The sequence below is a fragment of the Parasteatoda tepidariorum genome, chromosome 1, assembly GCF_982258835.1.
Source record: "Parasteatoda tepidariorum strain Cologne lab strain chromosome 1, Ptep-v5.0, whole genome shotgun sequence".
In the NCBI taxonomy this organism is placed as follows: Eukaryota; Metazoa; Arthropoda; class Arachnida; order Araneae; family Theridiidae; genus Parasteatoda; species Parasteatoda tepidariorum.
The window spans coordinates 72772111-72777406 of NC_141755.1; the positions used below are offsets into that span (position 1 = coordinate 72772111).

General features: G+C 28.8%; 1 long non-coding RNA gene across 1 annotated transcript; it reads right to left on the reverse strand.

Moving 5' to 3' along the window:
* Positions 1-1311: 1311 nt before the first annotated feature.
* Positions 1312-5076, reverse strand: LOC147816517 (uncharacterized). The gene is made up of 3 exons (XR_015434875.1): positions 3359-5076; positions 2652-2797; positions 1312-1366 (listed from the first exon to the last, which is right to left on the reverse strand). It is a non-coding gene; the product is annotated as an uncharacterized LOC147816517 (long non-coding RNA).
* Positions 5077-5296: the final 220 nt, after the last annotated feature.

Sequence of the window (5296 nt, forward strand, 5' to 3'; positions counted from 1 at the left end):
ACAAAAATAGGTGTACACTTGTTTATTGAAATTTACTACTCTCTTGGTGATATTTTATAATGATCTTAGTCGGCAAACATATTAAACAACACAAATTATCTAATTTTTTAAGTTACATACAATTTAAATCTCAGTGAAAGGAATTACATTGTTTTTTTTTTTTAATTTTTGCTTAATATTATCATAATTTTTTCTAAAAAAGCAATAATTTCATATATTAAGGACCTTTAGATTTCTTTAAAAAAATATCAATTAAAAAAGCCTCATTTAAATAAATTTAAAATAGGGTGCATAGCCAAATTTTTCAACAAAAAATAAACACTTTTCACAAGCACTCAAAAAATATTTGTAAGCACTTCGAAAAATATTATAATTAGGCAGGGTTGGCAAGTTTTTGACAGTTGATCGTATAATCCGGTTTTATTTACAATGACGAAGACGAGTGCGCGTCACAAACGATGAAATTAACAAGAGAAATGAAATTTTCTATAGCTAATAGAGAAAAAAAAGTGACAATGTTCAGTTGGTTTCCGTAATCAGCAAAAGTTCGTGAGATTTTTCGATTACATTACAGAGAGCAGAAAATGAAGTCTGAAATTGAGAATCTCTTGCAAAATGCAGCAGGGTTTCACACGAGAATCAAAAATCCTTACCTCTGAATCCACTTCAGTATACGCAAGTGCGGACCCGCAAGTATTTCATCAAACATGTAAAACAAATGGTGTTTTCATACACTACACAGACCGGCGGTACGCCAAATAGATAGGGGTTGAATTAATTGTGAAAACGTTGAGTAGGACAATGTCTTTTTGCATAATTTGTGGCGAAAATCAACATGGTGAAGAAAAATATCACATTTCGGAAAAGGGAAAATTAAGCACTTTTTGAAAACACCCAATGTAAAAAGGACATTTAAGAGCTTTTAAAAAACAAAATCGAAAATAAGCACCTTTAAGCATTTTTTAAAAACGCTACGCAGCCTGTAAAATAATCTGTACAATTTCCATACCTAACAGCAGCTAGGTTCAGAAAAAGGTGCTTATTGGCAAATTAGCATTAAGATGAAAAATATGTTACCTAAAAGTTTAAGATTCCTCCGTCTCTTTTTACGGAATAATTAAGAAATCATAAAGTAGAATAGAAAACCTACATTTTAAACGAAGATGTTAAATCAATTTACAAAACACAATTTTTTTTTTGCAATAAATCGACAAGAAAAAAAATTCAAAATAATTTATTAACAAAATAATTTATAACGTTTTTTCAATACGTTTAGGTTTATTAAAGTCGCATATCTTTTCTGATAGAAATCTGCTTCTTTCAATAAGGCTCATGGATTTTGATTCCATGTATAGTCTCATTTGAGCTGTAATAAAAATAAAACAAAATTAGTATTTAAAATTTATTATGTATATGTCGACACATCATTGTTTTTGTTTATTTTTTTTAACATTACACATTGGTAAATGTATTAAATAGTGCAAAGTGCAAAGCTATATATATATATATGTGTGTGCATGGATACATGAATGCACACACACCACCGTCAGCAAGTCTGAACTAAAATAAAGTTTTTGATAATTCATAATAATTTAGTCAACAGCTTTGACATTCTATCTGCTATAGACAAAAACAATAGTTTGTACGAATTGAATTTGCAGCCTGTTTCTAAAGAATCAATATTTACAGTAATATCAAAATGTTTCTAAACATTAGCTAAATTTCATAATTAAAGGAGAAAATATGATTTTTTTTACTATATTTTCACTTTGTCTTATGGACCTACTTTTATCTCCTTTACTTGTAATAAAATATATTTTAAAATTGCAAAGCTAATAGTAACTTCAAGAAGCAAATCAATAATATACTTGAAAACTGTATTACTGTAAAACTATAATGAGTACTGAAAATAACTGTAATAACTGCTAAAAATGCATTAAAAACTAAGAATAGCTAAATAACTATGGAGAAAATGGGCTATAAAATGGAGTAAATTGAGGATAAGGTGATAACTAAATTCGAACATCGGGTGTTGCACTATTATCAGAATTCAACAAAAATAATTTGAAAAATCATACCGTGATAACAAAAAAATAAATGGTAATAAGTTACTATTGAACAATTATTGGCAAAAAATAATACTTAAAGATGGAATTGTCAATAATTGAGGGCCACTAATTCTAAATTTCCCGATTGTAACACATTAAAAATATTCAAACTGAAAAAAAAAATTCGTTGAAAACTATATTTACCACCTTTATTACTTTCATATCATTATGAAAATGAATTGATCAATAGCATTGCCGTTTTATGTTCAATGAAAGAATGATATTCCAAAACCTTAAAATAATTTAAATTATTGCATATAAAACGCCACTACTAAAAGTGAAATTCATTTTCAATCTTGTGGAGCATAATTTCAAGCCATTAGAGTGTAATATCGATAGTAACTTAGTTACTACTATATTAACTAATTTTTTTTAACATATAGCTGGGTACACTTATTATAAATACATTGGTTACATATATTATAAAAATAAATATTTGTTAGACCAAAATTAGAAGTAAGTTGGAAAATACCAGATAGTTGACATTCCTTTCTGGAACTCATAGAAAATCAATTAGAAATATGAATATAAGGAAATACTTACATGGGTTTTGTTCCCTTTATTTCTCTTTTTTTCCTTTTATTCTTCAGTTGAGGATGAAGATCCGTTTTTATTAGTGACTTGAAAGGGTTTAAGAGGGATCGATGGCCTTTTTTGGCTTACACTACTTATCAAGTCTTCAAGAGTAGCTAAAAAAAAATATTAAAAAATTTAAACAGGAAGAGATCATTTGGCATTTCTTAAAATAACAAGGTTAATTATTATTATGCAAGGTTAATTATTTATTACACCTCTTGCTCCTGCACAATGATAGAATTTTTTATTGGTTACAAATTATATTAAAATGACAATATAATTAAGATGTAAATAATGTAGGATGAATTTATTTTGAAACTAACCACATTTTTAGGCACCTGTTGCGCTTACATAGAAATATTTCAATAAATAATTTGAAATGATTTTATTTCAATTAGAATAAATGTAGCTAAAAACATGAATTGAATTACAGGTTGAAAATAGAAACTTACATTAAAGTAGAGCTTAGATAAATTTCAATTCATCAATAGTAAATTTTTAAATATTTAAGTATCGTTATTATTTCTGTAGGGCTACTAGCAAATTGCTAATTTTGTTATAAAAAAATGGGCATAGAAAATAAATTTTTATTCGAAAAAATATCTCGTATTCTCATAATTTGATTTCGATTTAATTCACTGACAATTTAATAATAAGAAGAAAGACTAACTCACCTTCTAGGCGCAATACATCAGCACTGTAGTAGGATGTTCCTTTAAGTCTGTCCCATGAGTCTTTAGGCGGCACTACCATTTTCTTAAGATTTTCAACTTCCTCTTGATTAACAAGAAGATCCGGACACCAAAAGACCTTTTGGTCTTCTTGAAATCTTTTGTCGATTTGGGGAATAGGTTTTTTATAAAATTAATGGGGACGTAGTACCTTTTCCCTCACTGATCATGATAATTCACGTAAGCGAACATTTCAAAAAATTATCCACAAAGTATCAACAAAATAGTTAATGTATGGAAGAGCGAATTAATTAAGAAACAAAATTTCCCACATGCAAGAATTCTACATTTCTCTCGAGACAGTTGTGAAATATTATGTGCTTATGCGCACCGAATTTTTTGTTAAATAATTTACTTATTATATATCAGTTTATAGAAGATAACGAGAAGATTTTTGCGGTTGCCATGGTAATAGCTTGGAATGTAAATAGTTTTTGAGTGAGTGTAAGATTTTAAGATTGTAGTAGTTTGCAACCGATTTCCTAAATGATCTAAGCAATTTTTTAGGCGTGCTACTTCGAATTTTCTTTTGCTATTTAAATTTTAGGAAAAAAAAGTTATTTTCAGAACTACACCATTGTTATTTACTCCTTTTTGTGTTTTTATTTTGTTTTATTAAGCTAAATATTCTGTTTTTTCATTATTTTGTTTTGTTTAGTTAATTATTTATTTACTTATTTGTTAATTTTTCGTTGTTTTATTCCGTTAAATTTGATTAACCAGAGCATTTAGATAATAGAAAAAAAAGAATAGCTGGATACAAACGATATTTAGATAAAACTTCTGATTCTTCCTGGAGTTACCTTGTCTTCTGGATTGGGTTCAAAATTACAAGGTACGGAGATGAGCATTAATAGTCGTAAACTCAGAATTGTGTCGGTTGTTCAAAGTCCGTTTTAAAATATAAAACGCAATGAGTCTGTGATATATATCGATAGGTTACCTATGTGAATCGGTTAATAGTAATCGGTTACTAATACTTAATAGGTTATCAGTAATGATAAATCAATACGTCCGTGTTGGTTTACTAAAAATAAATTTTTTTTGATGGTTGAAAGTCATTAAAACAGAATTTTTCATCATGAGATGATGAAGTTTGTTGGCCCAAGAATTTTAAAAATAACAAGTTGGTCCACCAACATATAATAAAATATATCATCTTCCAACATGACATGTTGGAACTTGTTGGCCCAAGAATTTCAAACATAACAAGTTGGTTCACCAGCATATAGTAAAATATATCATCTTCCAACATGACATGTTGGAACTTGTTTGCCCAAGAATTTCAAACATAACAAGTTGGTCCACCAACATATAATAAAATATATCATCTTCCAACATGACATGTTGGAAGTGGTTGGCCCAAGAATTTCAAACATAACAAGTTGGTCCACCAACATATAGTAAAATATATCATCTTCCAACATGACATGTTGGAAGTTGTTGGCCCAAGAATTTCAAACTTAACAAGTTGGTTCACCAACATATAGTAAAATATCATCTTCCAACATGACATGTTGGAAGTTAGTTGGCCCATCAAAATCCATTATCGCATAATGGGAATTATTGGATGTTGGTTCCCATCAAGTTGTGTTGGGCCAACAAGAAACCAACATAAACCATCAAAATATTTTGATGGTCCCATCAAGAATTTTGTCTTGGGTAACCTGCCATTCGAGCATATAAAAGTAGTCTCATAAAATCGCTTAGCAAATTCATCGACATTTGTCCAGATACTTCGATTGGTGAACCACTTCAGTAATGCTTCTTCAACATCCTTGTGATCTGCTTTTTTCAGCCATCTAAATTTTTTTCATGAGCAGAAATTATTAATTGCCTATTTTTCCATATGTTACATATGTGTTTGGATAGTTTATATTC